We start from the raw sequence: 21,278 nt of genomic DNA, 5'->3' as shown, positions 1-21,278 counted from the left end.
GTTCTTGTTTGCATTTTGAAGTATCTCGGAAATAATGAAGCAAAAATGGTGAAATGCTCATGTGGATGTTTGGCCATAATCAGAATGTCTTCCACTCCATCAAACCCTGGAAGACCATTCTATGCTTGCCGCACTAAGGTTTGTTTGACTTTCTTTATCAGGTCACTGTAGCCCTAATTTATTTGTTTTTATCTTTGCATTCTACACTTCTAACTTCTAAATTGATTTTGTTAGGGACCTCGTAATGGTTTTATTTGTTGGGTAGAAGAAGCAGACACTAAGAATATGAGTGATGAAGCAGTTATGATTGCAAGATTGGCTAGGTCAAAAAAGAAGCTTGAATCAAAGATTTGGAAACTGAAGATGTCTTTAGTTCTAAGTTGGATTATTTTCTTTAGCATAATTGTGTACAAGTTGTAATTCGTATGTAGCAGTCTTTTATGTCCTTGTCAGGGAAATTGTTATGGTTATTTACATTATCCTTGTAATGACTTTCAATCACTAATGTCAATAATAGACACCAATGCCATGTTCACCTAGAGTAAAATGGACCATATATATCCAGCACTAATGTAAATAATGGACCCCAATACCATGCACGTCCATAAACACAACACACCATCATAAGGACATTGAAACCTTTTGCATACATAACACCACAGTGAGTTCATAACATAGTAATTTATATTAGATTAAAATTAAACAAAAATAGTACATAACATACAATCTAAACACTTAATCCAACATTGTTTAGCATAACCAAAGTGACTACATAACACCACAGTGAGTACATAACATAAAATTGAAACACTTATTCCAACATTGTTTAGCATGACCAAAGTGAGTACAAAACATCAAATTAAAACACTTAACCCAAAATCAGTTGTCATAAACACATTGACTACATAACGACATTGACCACACTTAACCTATTCTAGTTCCATTGGCTTGTCAATAGTGTGGCCTTCCCCATTTTTACCCTCAACCCGTGTACCAAGTTTTTTCTTCAAAATTCTTTCCGACTTCTTTCTTGTCTTGACAATTACCTTTTTACCCCTCCCTCCCATATCATCTTTACCATCCTCTGTCTTCCTACCATTGCTTCTTTCCCCAACATTACCATTACTGCCCTTTTTACCCCTCCCCCCTTTATCATCTATAACATCATTTGCCTTCTTACCACTGGTTCCTTCCCTAACTTTTCCATTATTGCCCTTATTAACCCTCCCTCTTTATCATCTATAACATCATTTGCCTTCTTACCATGGCTTCCTTCCCCAACTTTTCCATTAATGCCCTTATTACCCCTCCCTCCTTCCTCATCTGTCATACCTTTTGCCTTCTTAGTACCGCTTCCCTCCCCATCAATAACATCTGATCTCTTCCTTTTCCTTACCTTTAGTTTTGTTGGCTTTTCAGATCTAGAACATGTAACCTTGTTATGTCCTGCTTGTTTGCATACACTACACATAATTTTTTCCCCAACCTTTGACACAGTATGTCTAGCACCCCTTTCACTTGAATCCTTTCTTCTATTAACTTTAGGTCTACCTGGCATTTTTCTTTTCAATGGTAGCAGAGGTGGAATGAATTCAGTAGGTGGCCACATGTTGCTACCATTCATCCCACGCATAGGATACTTGTAGATGTTCTTATAAATTGCTCCATAGTACATTGGATCCACATAATTACCAACATCACTGTTAAGGTATGAGATTGTTGCAACTGAATGCACATATCCATACCCATTTAGTTGCCCCACTCTACATGAATAAGTCTTCTTATCTACATCCACAACGTAAGACTCTGCCAAATTCCTTGTTTCAAACTGGATTAAACCAGTAGGTAAAACCTACCAATACTGATGCAATGGTATAAAAGTTAGGGTGTATATGTTGGGTTATGAGCATTCTAACACTCCTAAGTGTACATGCAACCCTAAATACCTTGGATCTATGTTTTCTCTATTATACATGCAAATAAGAACATCCAAGGTATTATCCTAATCTAGCATACAAAACAATAACTATAGCAAGATAGAATACATACCTCTTTGGTGTAGAAAGTCTTCATGAAGCTTGAGTGCCTAGTGCCCCAAGTGTGACACCTCAAATGGAATCACAATCAGCAAAACACTTAGAATAACTTGAGAGAATTCTATGACTCATGAAATCGGCTAGCCCTTTCTTTTCACACTCTAGTGTGATTCTAGTGGCCGATTTGGTCAAGAATAAGATGCTTATATAGTTAGGGTTACACCATGTAAACCCTAATTGACATGGCCTTTCATTTCCATGATCCATGGGTACAAATACACCATGGAGCATCCATGGACCATCCTATGGGTTTTAGCCCAACTTGATTATCCATGGAGCATTAGCCCACTATACAAGTATGGATGATTTACACAATCAACCCATATATTTAATTAGTCTTCTTTTGATCACTTAATTAATCCTAGATTAATTCTTGATCAATACTAATTAAATAATCTTATTATTCTTATTATTAATATACTAGAACTTATAATATATTAATAACCATAAGTGTCTTATTTCTCTCATTATAGTCTATCCAAGTGCATGATGGTATGCAACCCAAATGGACCATGCCGGGTCGGGTCAAGTCTTACCAATTATAGTTATGGACTTAGACATTAATCCAACAGTCTCCCACTTGGATAAGTCTAAAACTGTTATTGCGTATGACTTCAGGAACCAACTGGCAATCGTAGCTCTCAAAAGCTTCTGTCGAACTCTGACCTTGTAGATGAACTCTGACCTTTGTCAATGACTTGTCCATTAGATAAGGGATCATATATTCCTCCATTCTAGATATCATATGGACTGAGACATGGATTATAATCATTCTCTCTGTCCATTTGTTGTTTCCCGATTTCCAATTTATGACAACTAACTAATTGAACAAATCAAATCAGTCTTGGCCCGGCCGAGCACTTCCATTTGTCATCATCAAATCATCGAGGGGCCCACAGATATCGCTTTTATCCCAAAGGTAAAAGGAACGGATAAACCTCGACTCATATGGCTTGTTCTACTACTTGTTGAATCATACACAAAAGCACGTTTTATAGCACCGAGTTACCAAATGCGTTTTCATGCAATCAATGTACTATCAACTCATAGTAACAACTCATATCTCTAGGTTTGAAGAATATAAGATATTATCGTCTCATGATCACTCGTGATAAAATCCATGAAGTGATTCCAATGAGCGCGGGTTGAATCCAATACTCAGAACTTATGAGCACTCATGAGTGTTGTAGCCCTTTGTCCAACACCTTAGACCTCTACAACCCATCATGATAGTCTTAATTCATATCTACTTCCAACATATGACCGACTGTGGATGGTTTGAATAACTTAGTCATTTCTGAAGAATGACCCAGTTTATTCGGGAAGTCAAAACATGCAAAATGAAACACAATAATAATTGAATCCAATATGGTATCAACTCTTTGACCACCTTTTATTTATCACCATATGATTACACATTATTCATTGTATACTGTTTCAGCTATCAACTTTATTCTTGAATTTAAAACAATAGTTGTCCCATGCTCCAAGCATGTACACTATGTTTTCTAAACACTAGTCATGCCACACACCAAGTATGCATACTATGTTTGTCTATGATCTTTACTTTGTGAACTAGATCCATTGAACATAACTTCAATGATTCTCTTTTCACACTCCCAAATCCTTACTGCAAGTACAAGAATTCTAAATTCATGTCATTTACTGAAATCTGTTAGATTCTAAACTTATATGCATTGATCCTCTTGTAATGATTATGCACAAAATCAGAAGGACTAGACAACAACCATTACAGACCATTCCAAAGGAGATCAGTTCCTTGGAAACATCCTTCTTGCATTAAGTTTCCTTAATCTTACACATATTGAAATTTCTAACTTTGAAACATTTCCAGACTCAATTTTGACTTATCACTTCTGAACAAGAGTTGCCTCCTTACAGATTATGTCAATATGGTCCTACCAGAATTATCACTATACTTCCAACTGTCCTTGAGCAACCAATCTTTGGTAAACCTTAGATTGTCCTCGACAATTGTTTAATCCTTTTAGTCATATCCAGTTCTAAACCTTTTCCCTTCTTAATGCCCCAAGCATTTGGAAAATTTTAGAAAGGATGAATATAGCACAAGTAATCGATCCTATATCCGAAGCATATGAGAATCGATTCATGATGTCTCACATAAAGACTAAACCAGTCTTTTGCTATAATATTTCCATTTCAATTTGCCAAGTTCTCATAATTCAGAATATGAAAAGGGATGTCGTAATCATAATCGAATTTTAGAACGCAAATAATGGACCCATATACAGAATTTCCTTATGTTGAGCCATTCCAACACGAAATTCATATATATATCCTTGACTAAATGATCAAAACCTCACGATCTAAGCTTATAGATTTGAGATGAAGTATAATTTCCTCTCCGTTAATTATAGCAAAACAACCTTTTCCCAATTGAAACCTTTTGTTTTCTATAATTAACATTGCTAGCTTGCAATACTTATCATAATTATCATGCTCCCACTAACATGATGATTATTAGCATAACACTTATGCTCCCACTAGCTTTGACATGTTTTCAGAAATCACCTGGACTTCTAGAAATCAATACTTCATTGACTTTCTTACCAAAGTTCAGATTTCTGATACTAGATTGTTTTGATAAAACTTTATCAAAAATCATACACCTTCCCTTAGATAGCACACTTGTGTGTCTAAACAGTTATGAAGAGGTATGCTGTAATCATAATGGTTAGACCTTTTTGCCACTTCTCACAAGTCCATGTTAGTGTGCCGGTAAACCACACACGCTCCACTAACGACTTTGAGAATGCAAATATCACAATTGCTATCTAGCTAAAATCTACTTAGTGAAAGTGTTTCCTCACCATCATTTTCATGAATCAGAGAGAAACCTTATGACACTTAGATTTACTGGTGTATGTGTTCTTATCCATGTGAATGGTCAAAATCATAGTCACAAGACAAGGATAATGACAAACCCAAACTCATATGGACTGAACTCAATCTTAATTTCTTGCCACCTGGCAGCTCAAGGACCTGCCATTGCTTCTAAGTTGTTGTGCAACAAATTGAGAACTCTAAGAACTCATATGCAAAGCCAACTTTAACTGGAATGGGCACAGAATATGTCAACACGATAGGTTATAAACCTCAAGTCGTGTGCTAGTGAAGAACTTCAGGTTCTATTCTTGATTAGTTCTTGAGACTTTCAAGACCTTTAAGACTCCCACTGTCCTCTTGACCTATAAGACTCCCTTGTCAAATATCCAAGAGATAGTGTGGATTCTAATCAAGACAAACACTTCACACATTTGGCCTAAGTTGATCTTTGTTTTATCCAAAACATCACAACTTACCAATTTCAAATGTACAAGAGTAGAAAACTTTTACTCTTACATTTGACAAGTGTTTTAAACCTTCTTTAAGACATGTCACTCAAGTTACAATCTTGGAGTATGACTCTAAGACTTGTATTGGAACGAAGTATGACTCATCTTTATTTCAACAATTCAAGATCCCTCTTCTTAGTCATAAGAATGCACTAAGACTTCCTTTGAGAAATAATTTTGATATGGTTTCTTAATCATTAAGATGATCACAAAACTGATACTAAAGTACTCTCCCATCTTTTCAGATTTGAGAAACTTTTATCCTTCTGCCTAATTTGATTCTTCTTATTCGCTCTGCCTTACATTGGAACCTTTTTTCCAATGTCTCAGAGTTACACTTAAGCATGTAAGTATAATCATATTTACTGAGCTTTTAGTAAACTATGACGAATAGTCTTATCAATCTTTTGTGGTGGACTTGACCAGTGCACAAGACTATGTACTCGATCCCTTAGTCCATTACTTGACTCACACATCCATGTGAACGAGTAATTAGTCTTAATTTTTTTTCAATACTTGAAAGTTCTCATTCATCATGCTATACAACTTGCATGATTCCAAGTTCCGGTCCACTTGAAACTTGGGTGATGAGAATCTTTCCTTATTTGGTAAATTTAGACATTACCACAAATGAAAGAATCAATTTCATATCTCCACTCTTGCTATTAATGGAATCATATAAGCAACAATTTTTCCTCAAATGGCATTGTAAGGATATTTTAAAATAAATAAAATCAAAAATTTTCCTTTTATTTTAAAAACTTTTGCGGAAAAACTTATCCTTAAATCCATATGAAAACTTGTTGTTATCTATTCCTTAAGCAATATCTCATAACTCCTACGAAGTAGCTCAAGAATCCGATTTTTTTCAAACTATGCGATAGAAATCCATCTATGCGATCAGATTCAGCATATTCTTTCTTTAAGTTTCTTCACTTTTTCTTTGATTCTTAAAACATCACCATGTGACCCAGTCACATCATGTATCAAGAATCTCAGAATTGAAACTTAACAGAGTTAGATAGTGGACTTTACCTGAAGTAGAGTCAAACTTATTGACTTTAACATCCTTAGGTAAATCTGGCAGCTTCGCAACCAATGCCCCTTCCTTTGGCAATATAAACATATGGACCCTTTGATAATGGTACACGGGACTATCACAGACTTAGTTTTTCTCTTTACCATTTGGTCAACCGAGTTGACTATGGCCGATCCCTTTCCATTGGGAAGAGAATGCTTTCTGGGATTTCCTGTGTCACTATTGTCAATGTCCATCAAGTTTTAAGGAAGTTAATCTTAACAAATAGATAAGATCATTAAGGGTCCTGTCATAGTCTGTTTCATAGGTGTCCCAAAGGAACTCACTATGTGACTTAGAAAGTGATTGAACCACCAACTTTCTCAAGACTTTGACACCCAACTCTCCCGGCTTGTCAATATGTGACTACATCTCCAAGATGTTGTTGGATTAATGTCTAAGTCCATAACTATAATTGGTAAGACTTGACCCGACCCGGCATGGTCCATTTGGGTTGCATACCATCATGCACTTGGATAGACTATAATGAGAGAAATAAGACACTTATGGTTATTAATATATTATAAGTTCTAGTATATTAATAATAAGAATAATAAGATTATTTAATTAGTATTGATCAAGAATTAATCTAGGATTAATTAAGCGATCAAAAGAAGACTAATTAAATATATGGGTTGATTGTGTAAATCATCCATACTTGTATAGTGGGCTAATGCTCCATGGATAATCAAGTTGGGCTAAAACCCATAGGATGGTCCATGGATGCTCCATGGTGTATTTGTACCCATGGATCATGGAAATGAAAGGCCATATCAATTAGGGTTTACATGGTGTAACCCTAACTATATAAGCATCTTATTCTTGACCAAATCGGCCACTAGAATCACACTAGAGTGTGAAAAGAAAGGGCTAGCCGATTTCATGAGTTATAGAATTCTCTCAAGTTATTCTAAGTGTTTTGGTGATTGTGATTCCATTTGAGGTGTCACACTTGGGGCACTAGGCACTCAAGCTTCATGAAGACTTTCTACACCAAAGAGGTATGTATTCTATCTTGCTATAGTCATTGTTTTGTATGCTAGATTAGGATAATACCTTGGATGTTCATATTTGTATGTATAATAAAGAAAACATAGATCCAAGGTATTTAGGGTTGCATGTACACTTAGGAGTGTTAGAATGCTCAAAACCCAACAGTGGTATCAGAGCCTAGGCTTGTTTTCTTGTTATACTTGCAAAAGAAGCTGGAAAATCGAGTTTTGATGCTGTCTGCCCAGCAGACTCGCCGAGTCCATGAATGGACTCGCCGAGTCCAAGGCAAAATGCATCCAACTCGCCGAGTTGGTTCGTGCACTCGACGAGTTGGAGCCCCAGACAGCATATATTCGACGTTTTTGGCTAGAAATGGACTAGGTACATTACCCTAAGTTGTTTTTGATGGGTTTTGAGCATTCTAACACTTCCTAAGTGTACATGCAACCCTAATAACCTTGGATCTATGTTTGTCTAATTATCATGCAAAGTTGAATTCCAAGGTTATATTCCTATCTAGCATACATTGGGAACAATTTTAACTTGAATAATAGATAGAATAACTTACCTTGTTGTTGCTTGTGTTCCTTGAAACCTTGTGAGCCTAGCACCCCAAGTGTGATGCCTCAAATGCTTCACACAACACCAAATGCTCTTGGAAATACTTATGAGAGAACACACACTTCTTGAAAATCGGCCAAGCCCTCTTGTTTCCTTAGTGTAACTTGTGTAGCCAATTTTGTGGAGAATAGGACTCTTATATAGTGTTGACACATCTAGGGTTACACCATGTAAACCCTAATGTGTCATGACTCTTCATTTCCATGACCCATGGGTTTGTAACTCCCATGGAGCATCCTATGGGTAGAACCCAACTTGATAATCCATGGAGCCTCTTAGCCCACTATACAAGATATGGATGATTTACATAATCAACCCATATATTTAATTAGTTCTCTTTTGACCACTTAATTAATTCTAAATTAATTATTGATCAAACTAATCAAATAATATTATTAATATATTAGAACTTATAATATATTAATAATCTCCAAGTGTTATTTCTCTCATTTAGTCTATCCAATTGCATGGTGCCATGCAACCCAAATGGACCATGCCGGGTCGGGTCAAGTACATACCAGAAATAGTTATGGACTTAGACACCTTATCCAACAGTCTCCCACTTGGATAAGTCTAATAACTATTACTGCAAGTATGACTTCAAGAACCGATCGGCAATCGTAGCTTTTTTCAAGGTTTCTCGGAACTGAGAAGATGATGGTACGCCATTTAAGATAAGTGATCATATAATCGTCTGTTCTAGATATCAGCCGGACAAATACATGGAACAATGTCTTTCTTATTGTCCAGCAGTTTGTTTCTCGATCTCAGATTTGTTTGACAAAGAACTTAATTGAACACATCAACTTAGTTCTGACCGGGCCCGGTACATGGGTCAAAACAAAATCATCGAGGGGCCCAGAAACCAGCTTCTAATCCAAGAAGGAACAGATAAACTTCAACTCATATGTTTGTTCTACCACTCATTGAATTACACACAAGAGTACGATTTATAACATCGAGTTACCAATGCATTTTTCGTACGATCAATGCATAACCAACTTGTAAGTAACAAATCATATCTCTAGGTTTGAAGACTTATACGATATTACCGTCTCACGATCACTCGAGATAGAATTCCATGAAGTGATTCCAGTGAGCGTGGGTTGAGTCCAATGCTCTGAACTTATGAGCACTCATGATTGCTGTAGCCTTGTCCAAGACCTCTACAACCAAACATGACAGTCTTGATTCATACCTACTTCCGACATATGACTGACTGAGAGGTTTGAATAATATGTTATACCAAACAAAATTATTCTGGAAGTCAAAACATGCAAAAGAAATATAGTAAACGATCGACAAGAGATAGCAACACCTTACTCATAAATAAAACATTTTTATTCATCATCAAATGTCAATTACACTTTACAAATTTCGAGGTTATCTAACTACTAAAACTAATATCATCCTTCAGCCCTATGCTCCGAGCATGCTGAAGATGCTTAATCCGAGTCAGTCCCTTTGTGAGGGGATCTGCCGGATTTTCATCTGATGATACCCTCTTTGCCACGAGGAGTCCTTCTTCGATCCGATGTCTGATGAAATGGTATTTTCTGTCGATGTGTCTGGATCTCCCGTGATCCCTTGGTTCCTTGGCTAAGGCAACAACACTTTCACTATCACAGAAAATTTCCATTGGCTCTTTAATAGCTGGTACAACTCCAAGGTCTCCAATGAAGTTCTTCAGCCATATCGCCTCCTTTGCTGCCTCGCTAGCTGCAATATACTCTGATTCACAAGTAGAATCTGCCACTGTCTCTTGCTTGGAACTCTTCCAAGAAATTGCTCCTCCGTTTAGGGTAAAGACCCAGCCTGACTAAGAGCGGAAATTATCCCTATCAGTCTGGAAGCTAGCATCACTATACCCTACTACTCTCAAGTCATCACTCCCACCGAGGGTAAGGACCTAGTCCTTAGTCCTTCGTAGGTACTTGAGGATATTCTTTACCGCAGTCCAGTGTGCCTTGCCAGGGTTCGCCTGATACCTGCTAACCATACTAAGGGCAAAGGCTACATCGGGTCGAGTACACGTCATAGCATACATGATCGATCCTACAACCGAAGCATAAGGTGTTCGACTCATTTCTGCTATCTCAGCCTCAGTGCTAGGGCTTTGTGTCTTACTCAATCTGGTGTTACTCTGGATGGGTAACTCTCCTTTCTTGGAGTCCTGCATGCTGAATCTCTTCAACACCTTATCCAAGTAGGTACTCTGACTAAGTCCAATTAGTCTTTTACTCTGATCTCCCAAGATCCTTATCCCTAAAATATAGGTAGCTTCACCAAGGTCCTTCATAGCGAAACACCTCCCAAGCCAGGATTTTACTTCCTACAGGGTTGGAATGTCGTTTCCTATGAGTAGTATGTCATCCACATACAATACCAAAAAGCCTATACTCCCACTAGCCTTGACATACACACAAGATTCATCTTCACTCCTAGTAAAGCCAAATTCCTTGACCTTCTCATCAAAGCAAAGATTCCATCTGCGAGGTGCTTGCTTTAATCCATAAATGGATTTCTCGAGCTTACACACTCTATTCGGGTACTCGTTGCTGAAAAAACCTTCTGGCTGACTCATGTAAACATCTTCAGCCAACTTTCCATTAAGGAAAGCGGTTTTGACATCCATCTGCCATATTTCATAGTCATGAAATGCAGCTATGGCTAACAGAACCCGAATAGACTTAATATTGGCTACCGGAGAAAAGGTCTCATCATAGTCCACTCCAGGAATTTGAGAGAAGCCCTTTGCAACCAGTCTGGCCTTATAAGTGTGTACTTTACCATCCATGTCGGTCTTCTTCTTGAAGACCCATTTGCACCCTACTGTCTTACGACCTGGTACATTTTCAACCAAGTTCCAAACTTGATTGTCATACATGGATTGTATCTCGCTATCCATAGCCTCTTTCCATTTAGCAGACTCGGGGCCTGCCATGGCTTCCTCGTAGCTGTTAGGGTCATCTTGACTTACTAGTGTCCCATCACTAATAAGTGTCTCACCTTCTGCAGTAATATGGAATCCATAGTAATTCTCAGGTGCACTCCTAACTCTCGTGGAACGCCTCAGAGGTACAGGTTTGTCAATTGGCTCAACAGGAGTTTCCTCCTCAAGTTGAGGGCTAGAGTTTGAAGTTCCTTCACCACTTGATTCTTGAATTTCTTCAAGATCAATTTGCCTCCCACTGTCTCCTTGGCTTATAAACTCTCTTTCTCGAAAGACTCCTCTTCTTGCTACAAAGATCACATTGTCACTAGGTCTGTAGAAGAGGTAACCAAAGGATTGCTGTGGGTAACCGATGAAAATACACCTCTCGCTTCGAGGTTCGAGCTTATCATGAGTCTCGCGTCTCACGAAAGCCTCGCAACCCCAAATCTTGATGTGGTCTAGTTTAGATACTTTACCAGTCCACATCTCGTGAGGAGTTTTGGCAACTTTCTTTGTAGGGACTAGATTAAGAATATGGGCGGCAGTCTCTAAGGCATACCCCCAGAATGAGATTGGTAGCGTAGCTCGACTCATCATGGAACGAACCATATCTAACAAGGTTCGATTACGCCTCTCAGCCACACCATTCAACTGTGGTGTCCTGGGAGGTGTCAATTGTGAGACAATCCCACATTCCCTTAGATAGTCGAGGAACTCTGAACTAAGATACTCACCTCCTCGATCGGATCGAAGCATCTTAATGTTTCTGCCCAATTGATTCTCGACTTCCTGTTTAAATTCCTTAAACCTTCCGAAAGTCTCTGACTTATGCTTGATCAAGTAGACATATCCATATCTACTGTAATCATCTAGTAAAAGTCAAATAATAACGATTAGCATCCCTTGTGGCATGTTTGAATGGTCAACACACATCTGTGTGTATGAGGTCCAACAAACCTTCACCCCTTTCACACGAGCCTGTGAAGGGTGACTTTGTCATTTTTCCAAGTAAGCATGATTCGCAACTATCATCTGACTTAAGGTCAAACGACTCCAAGACTCCATCCTTTTGGAGTTGGCCTATGCATTTCTTGCTTATATGTCCAAGGCGACAATGCCATAATGATGCTTTATCCAAGTTATTATTAGTAGTAGAATCAATACACAAAACATTATTTCCTAAGTTATCTACAACAGACACAACTTCATACACACCATCACAAGGTAATGCTTTAAAATAAAGAAAATTATTAAAGAAAGCATCAATAGAACCAACTTCATTATTAAACGAAAAGGTAAACCCTTGTTTGTACAACGCATGAAAGGAAATAATATTTCTTGCCATTCCTGGCGAGTAACAACATTTATTCAAATCTAAACTAAACCCACTACTTAGTGATAAAGTATAAACTCCAATCTTGGTAACAGGTGAAACTTTCCTATTCCCCATGATCAAGTTTATTCTTCCTTGCTCCACATCCTCACTTCTTCTTAGTCCCTGCAAGTCACAACAAATATGAATACCACAACTGGTATCAAGGACCCAAGATTTAGAATGGGGTGAGTTATTAGAAATGATAGTGTAAATACCTGCATGGTTGGGTTTGACTTTCCCATCCTTCACATCCTGCTGGTACTTTGGGCAGTTCCGCTTCCAATGAGCCTTTTCATGGCAATAGAAGCATTCAGCCTCTTTTGGGTCAGAAGAAGGAGTAATGAAACCTTTCTTGGTTCCACTTGAAGAAGAGCCATCAAGAGTCCGAGCCGTGGTACCCTTCGACGATCTCTTTCTATTCGTCCCTCGACTTTTCCCGATTGCCAAAACCGGAGTTGAGTTTGGAGTAGGAGTGATAGCAACCGACTTCCCCTTAAGACCTGATTATGCAGTCTTGAGAAGTCCCTGAAGTTTGCTGAGGGTGACTTCTTCCTTGTTCATGTTATATGTCATGCGGAATTGGTCATAACACGATGGTAAGGAATGCAAAATGATATCTATTGCAAGATCCTCAGGGAAGTTCACATTGAGCTTCAGCAAACGATCCACATACCTTTGCATTTTCTGCATGTGACTCGTGACGGATTCCCCGTCCTTCATCATGGTTGTTATCATGGAGCAGATGATTTCATACCTCTCTTGTCTTGCACTTTGATGGTATCTTTCCATCAAATCTTGGTGCATTTCATAAGGGTAGAAATCCTCATAAGACTTTTGGAGTTCCGCTGTCATCGTGGCCATCATGATGCAAGCCACTTTCGTAGCATCCCTTTCATGTGCCCGAAAGTCAGCGATCTCCTGAGGAGTTGCAGTGGTCTCATCAATCTCCTTAAGCTCCTTGTCAAGGACATATTCTTTGTCCTCGTAGCGGGTAATCATTATGATGTTTCTGATCCACTCATTGAAGTTGGATCCATCAAAGGTGACTTTCCCACACAAGTTCATAAGGGTAAAGGAGCCATTAGGATTAGAGCCAGAAGCAACATTGTTTGAAGACATCTAAAAGGAAGAGAACAAGATTAGTTTAGATATAAGAGAGTCCTTAATAAAACACCCAAATGTAATATTAAGGCTAGGATCCAATCACAATATAATATAACTTAGAAGAGGTATGTCGTAATCTAAGCTATACCATATTTGAAAGGTAGGTGAATGACGATTCACCAATTTCCACCACGAAAACCGAAATATATAAGTATTAGGCTTTGATTGGTTCTTAGAAATTCCTAGATTCTTTGAGATTCAATGAACTTTTCAAAGGCATGTTTCAATCTCGAGTGTGCCCTCCAGGTTTTGTGACTGGGATGCCGAGGATCACAAAACGAGGTGTGAAGTAACCATGCAAATCACTTGGTGCCCTTTAAAGTTTATCACTCAATCGATGTGCCGGTAAACCACACACGCTCCATTGATACTATAATAAACCCTAAGTCACCCTTTACCTACCTTGTTAAGTCCAAGTTAGTGTGCCGGTTAACCACACACGCTCCACCAACGACTTAATCAAAGTGTAAAGTGTAATTTCATGGAATAGCACCTTATTCACATTTTTCCTAAAGTAACTAAGATTGGGAATTTAATAAAACATTTAGTTACTTTATAATATTCATCATACTTTGAATGAGAATTTTGTAAGTCGTTGTCTTACCCGTTCGGCTAACGACCCTCCACCGGTCAAGCAAGCGGTGGGTGAGAGTGGACACCCATTAAGTCACCATTTTATAGGCAACAACCTTATACCCACCTTATAGACCGGATTCATGAATGAGGCGTACTAGCGGTAAGACGACTTTGTTCTTATACATACATATATATATATATATATAATTATTTAATCATAATAATATAAGTATAAGGGTTGAATTTTAACTTTTAAAATTCTAAGGGTTGGAACTATAGTTTTAACTTAACTTTACTTGTTCCAAAACTTGAGGGCAAGTTTTGTAAACTTTCAAAACTTTTCATATCTTGTAACTTATGAGTTTAATAGAGTAATAAAATGAGGACTTTTCATTTTTCCTAACTCTTGTGTTCTTTTAATGGTTTTTAATCCAAGAGACTTTTGGTTTTCCATAACTTGAGGACAAGTTATGGACTCCATTAAAACACATTATGATCAAGAATTAAACTACCACATAGGTTACAAATAATTCCTATGATCATCTAAACATCATAAGAACAAGAATATGAATATAAACACCTTCAAGAATCAAAATCACATTTAATCTTTGTAATTTTGATAACTAGTTGTTGTAAATGAGTTAGAAAAGACATTACACCTTCTAAAACAAGTTTTCAAGTACCAAAACAATTTAGGGTAATGTTTCTAATCCATTTCCAGCAACTGAAGTCGAAATTCTGCACTCTGTCGACCCTACTCGCCGAGTGCATAAACCTACTCACCGAGTAGGTTGAAGATACAAGTGAACTCGACGAGTCCTCCCCATGGACTCGCCGAGTCCATCAGTCAGACAGCAAGATTTTCAACTTTCTTCAACTTTAAGCACAAATAACAAACAAACAAGCCTAGGCTCTGATACCACTGATGGGTTTTGAGCATTCTAACACTTCCTAAGTGTACATGCAACCCTAATAACCTTGGATCTATGTTTGTCTAATTATCATGCAAAGTTGAATTCCAAGGTTATATTCCTATCTAGCATACATGGGGAACAATTTTAACTTGAATAATAGATAGAATAACTTACCTTGTTGTTGCTTGTGTTCCTTGAAACCTTGTGAGCCTAGCACCCCAAGTGTGATGCCTCAAATGCTTCACACAACACCAAATGCTCTTGGAAATACTTATGAGAGAACACACACTTCTTGAAAATCGGCCAAGCCCTCTTGTTTCCTTAGTGTAACTTGTGTAGCCAATTTTGTGGAGAATAGGACTCTTATATAGTGTTGACACATCTAGGGTTACACCATGTAAACCCTAATGTGTCATGACTCTTCATTTCCATGACCCATGGGTTTGTAACTCCCATGGAGCATCCTATGGGTAGAACCCAACTTGATAATCCATGGAGCCTCTTAGCCCACTATACAAGATATGGATGATTTACATAATCAACCCATATATTTAATTAGTTCTCTTTTGACCACTTAATTAATTCTAAATTAATTATTGATCAAACTAATCAAATAATATTATTAATATATTAGAACTTATAATATATTAATAATCTCCAAGTGTTATTTCTCTCATTTAGTCTATCCAATTGCATGGTGCCATGCAACCCAAATGGACCATGCTGGGTCGGGTCAAGTACATACCAGAAATAGTTATGGACTTAGACACCTTATCCAACAGTTTTTGAACTTATAAACTTGTTTTTGATGTGGTAATGTTCATGCTAATCCATTTTCAAAGATAATTGTCAATAGATTCATGTTTTGTATTAGTTTAAGGTTTAGACTAATTACATGAAAAAGTTTGATTTGAATTATCTTGTTCTTATGAGTAGCTTAGATTAATAGAAAAGTTGAGTGAAATAGTTGTTTTCAATCCAAATTAATCTAAGAGTTGATTCTAAAATGTGTTTTTGTAACTTGTCCTCAAGTTATATGAAAAGTCACATTTAAGTTTCATAAAACTCATAATAGTTGGCAAAGGTTACAAAATGAAGAGTCTAGTTCTAATTGAATGAGTTTATGACTCCATAACTTGTCCTCAAGTTATGGAAGTTCAAGAGTCACTTCATTAAAAGAAAAAAAATATGTAACCATAATTAAATCCATAAGTTATAAAATAAAGGAAAAGTTAGTTCTTTTATTAGTTTAAAGTCTTCCATAACTTGAAGAGTTTTAGGATTAAAACTACTTTAAACACATAAGTTATGGAATTAATTAGTTTTGAATAGTTTCAAAACTTGCCCTCAAGTTTTGGAATTTGAAAAGTTTTCACTTATGAATACTTTAATTCCAAGTTAGCCCTTAGAATTTTAAAAGTTAAAATTCAACCCTTATACTTTATAATATTATAAGTTAATAATATATATATATGTATAAGAGTAAAGTCAGTCTTACCGCTAGTACGCCTCATTCACGAAGCCGGTCTATAAGGTGGGTATAAGGTTGTTGCCTATAAAATGGCAACTTAATGGGTGTCCACTCTCACCCACCGCTTGCTTGACTGGTGGAGGGTCGTTAGCCGAACGGGTTTGACAGGACTAGAATTCTCCCTTCATTAAAAGTATTAAAGAAAATACTAAGTAACTAAACTTTTAATAATACCCAATCTTAGTTACTTAGGAAAATGTGAATAAGGTGCTAATCCATGAAATTACACTTTGCACTTTGTTTAAGTCGGTTAGTGGAGCGTGTGTGGTTAACCGGCACACTAACTCGTATTTAACAAGGTAGGCAAAGGGTAACTTAATGTTTATCATAGTATCGATGGAGCGTGTGTGGTTAACCGGCACATCGATTGAGGGATAAACACTTAAGGGTACCAAGTAATTTGTTTGGTTACTTCACACCTTGTTTTGTGATCCTCGGCATCCCAGTCACAAAACCTGAAGGGCACACTCGAGATTGGAACATGCCATTGAACAATTCAATGAATCTCAAAGATCTAGGAGTTTCAAAACCAATTAAAACCTAATAATACATTTCATTTATCTTGGTGGAAATTGGTGAATCGTCATTCACCTACCTTCAAATATTTTATAGCTTGGATTACGGCATACCTCTTCTAAGTTATAAAATAGTTTGTTGGGTCCTAGCCTTAATATTTCATATTGGGTGTCATATTAAGGACTTTAAAATCAACTATCTTGAATATCTCCCAAAAGATGTATGGTTTAGACATTTATGATCTTCCCAAATCTCTTGAAACAAGCTTTCCTAAATGAAGATGATGTCCCTTGGAAATCATACTTCTTTCACCTCCTTCAATTATTCTCCCTAACCCACAAGTTCAAGGTCACTCAAGTCCTATTGGCAAGGCAAGGTCTAGGTGTGATCACATCTTGGAGATGTAGTCACATATTGACAAGCCGGGAGAGTTGGGTGTCAAAGTCTTGAGAAAGTTGGTGGTTCAATCACTTTCTAAGTCACATAGTGAGTTCTTTTGGAACACCTATGAAACAGACTATGACAAGACCCTTAATGATCTTATCTATTTGCTAAGATCAACTTCCTAAAACTTTATGGACATTGACAATGATGACATTGGATATCTAGTAAAGCTCTCTCTTCCCAGTGGAAAGGGATCGGCCATAGTCAACTCGGTTGACCAAATGGTAAAGAGAAAAGCTAAGTCTATGATAGTCTCGTGTACCATTATCAAAGGGTCCATATGTTTATATTGCCAAAGGAAGGGGCACTGGTTGCGAAGCAGCCAAATTTACCTAAGGTCAATAAGTTTGACTCTACTTCAGGTGAAGTCCACTATCTAACTCTGCTAAGTTTCTATTCTGAGATTCTTGATACATGATGTGACTGGGTCACATGGTGATGTTTTAAGAATCAAAGAAAAGTGAAGAAACTTAAAGAAAGAATATGCTGAATCTGATCGCGTAGATGGATTTCTATCACATAGCTTGAAAAAAATCGGATTCTTGAGCTACTTCTTAGAAGTTATGACATTTTTGCTTAGGAATAGATAACAACAAGTTTTCATATGGATTGTAAGGATAAGTTTTTCCGCAAAGTTTTAAAATAAAAGAAAATTTTTTGATTTTATTTATTTTAAAATATCCTTACAATGGCATTTGAGAAAAAATTGTTGCTTATATGATTCCAATAATAGCAAGAGTGGAAATATGAAATTGATTCTTTCATTTGTGGTAATGTCTAAATTTACCAAATAAGGAAAGATTCTCATCACCCAAGTTCCAATTGGACCGAAACTTGGAATCATGCAAGTTGTACAGCATGATGAATGAGCACTTTCAAGTTTTGGAAAATTAAGACTAAATACTTGTTCACATGGATGTGTGAGTCAAGTAAAGGACTAAAGGATCGAGTACACATTCTTGTGCACTGATTAAGTCCACCACAAAAGTTTGATAAGACTATTCGTCATAGTTTACTAAAGCTCAGTAAATATGATTATACTGACAAGCTTAAGTGTAACTCTGAGACATTGGAAAAGGTTCCAATGTAAGGCAGAGCGAATAAGAAGAATCAAATTAGGCAGAAGGATAAAAGTTTCTCAAATCTGAAAAGATGGGAGAGTACTTTAGTATCAGTTTTGTGATCATCTTAATGATTAAGAAACCATATCAAAATTATTTCTCAAAGGAAGTCTTAGTGCATTCTTATGACTAAGAAGAGGGATCTTGAATTGTTGAAATAAAGATGAGTCATACTTCGTTCCAATACAAGTCTTAGAGTCATACTCCAAGATTGTAACTTGAGTGACATGTCTCAAAAGAAGGTTAAAACACTTGTCAAATGTAAGAGTAAAAGTTTTCTACTCTTGTACATTTGAAATTGGTAAGTTGTGATGTTTTGGATAAAACAAAGACCAACTTAGGCCAATTGTGTGAAGTGTTTGTCTTGATTAGAATCCATACTATCTCTTGGATATTTGACAAGGGAGTCTTATAGATCAAGAGGACAGTGGGAGTCTTAAAGGTCTTGAAAGTCTCAAGAACTAATCAAGAACAAAACCTGAAGTTCTTCACTAGCACACGACTTGAGGTTTATAACCTTTCGTGTTGACATATTCTGTGCCCATTCCAGTTAAAGTTGGCTTTGCATATGAGTCGTTAGAGTTCTCAATTGGTTGCACAACAACTTGGAAGCAATGGCAGGCCCTTGAGCTGCCAGGTGGCAAGAAATTAAGATTGAGTTCAATCCATATAGTTTTGACAAATTCACATGGATAAGAACACATACACCATATAAATCTAAGTGTCATTAGGTTTCTCTCCGATTCATGAAAATGATGGTGAGGAAACACTTTCACTAAGTAGATTTTATCTAGATAGCAATTGTGATATTTGCATTCTCAAAGTCGTTAGTGGAGCGCGTGTGGTTAACCGGCACACTAATATGGACTTGTGAGAAGTGGCAAAAAAGGTCTAACCATTATGATTACGGCATACCTCTTCATAAATGTTTAGACACACAAGTGTGCTATCTAAGGGAAGGTGTATGTTTTTGATAAAGTTTTATCAAAACAATCTAGTATCAGAAATCTGAACTTTGGTAAGAAAGTCAGCTGATTTCTGAGTACATGTCAAAGCTAGTGGGAGCATAAGTGTTATGCTAATAATCATCATGTTAGTGGGAGCATGATAATTATGATAAGTATTGCATGTTAGCAATGTTAATTATAGAAAACAAAAGTTTCAATTGGGAAAAAGTTGTTTTGCTATAATTAAGGGAGAGGAAATTATACTTCATCTCAAATCTATAAGCTTAGATCATGAGGTTTTAATCATTTAGTCAAGGATATATATATGAATTTCATGTTGGAATGACTCAACATAAGGAAATTCTGTATACGGGTCCATTATTTGCGTTCTAAAATTCGATTATGATTACGGCATCCCTTTTCATAATCTGAATTATGAGAACTTGACAAATTGAAATGGTAATAGTATAGCAAAAGACTGGTTTAGTCTTTATGTGAGACATCATGAATCGTGTCCCATATGCTTCGGATATAGGATCGATTACATGTGCTATAATCATCCGTTCTAAAATTCTCCAAATGCCTGGGGCATTAAGAAGGGAAAAGGTTTAGAACTGGATATGACTAAAAGGATTAAACAATTGTCAAGGACAATCTAAGGTTTACCAAAGATTGGGTGCTCAAGGACAGTTGGAAGTATAGTGATAATTTTTAAAGGACCATATTGACGTAATCTGTAAGGAGGCAACTCCTGTTCAGAAGTGATAGTCAAAATGGAATATGGAAATGTTTCAAAGTTAGAAATTATTCAATATGTGTAAGATTAGGAAACTTAATGCAAGAAGGATGTTTCCAAGGAGTAGATCTCCTTTGGAATACTCTGTAATGATTGTTGTCAAGTCTTTCTGACTTTGTGCATAATCATTACAAGAGGATCAATGCATATAAGTTTAGAATCTAACAGATTTTAGTAAATGGCATGAATTTGGAATTCTTGCATTTGCAGTAAGGATTTGGGGGTGTGAAAAGAAAATCATTGGAGTTATGTTCAATTGATTTATATCACAAATTAAAGATCATAGACAAACATAGTATGCATACTTGGTGTGTGGCATGACTAGTGTTTAGAAAACATAGTGTACATGCTTGGAGCATGGGACTACTATTGTTTTAAATTCAAGAATAAAGTTGATAGCTGAAACAGTATACATGAATAATGTGTAATCATATGGTGATAAATAAAAGGTGTTTTATTTATGCTCATAGGTTTTGATACCATATTGGATTCAATTATTCTTGTGTTTCATTTTGCATGTTTTGACTTCCCGAATAAACTAGGTTATTCTTCCAGAATGACTAAGTTATTCAAACCATCCACAGTCGGTCATATGTTGGAAGTAGATATGAATTAAGACTGTCATGGGTTGGCTTGTAGAGGTCTAAGGTGTTGGACAAAGGTCTACAACACTCATGAGTGCTCATAAGTTCTGAGTATTGGATTCAACCCGCGCTCATTGGAATCACTTCATGGATTTTATCACGAGTGATCATGAGACGATAATATCTTATATTCTTCAAACCTAGAGATAT

This window comes from Lactuca sativa, chromosome 8, assembly GCF_002870075.4.
Source record: "Lactuca sativa cultivar Salinas chromosome 8, Lsat_Salinas_v11, whole genome shotgun sequence".
Classification (NCBI taxonomy): Eukaryota; Viridiplantae; Streptophyta; class Magnoliopsida; order Asterales; family Asteraceae; genus Lactuca; species Lactuca sativa.
Note: the sequence above shows the minus strand (reverse complement) of the source record.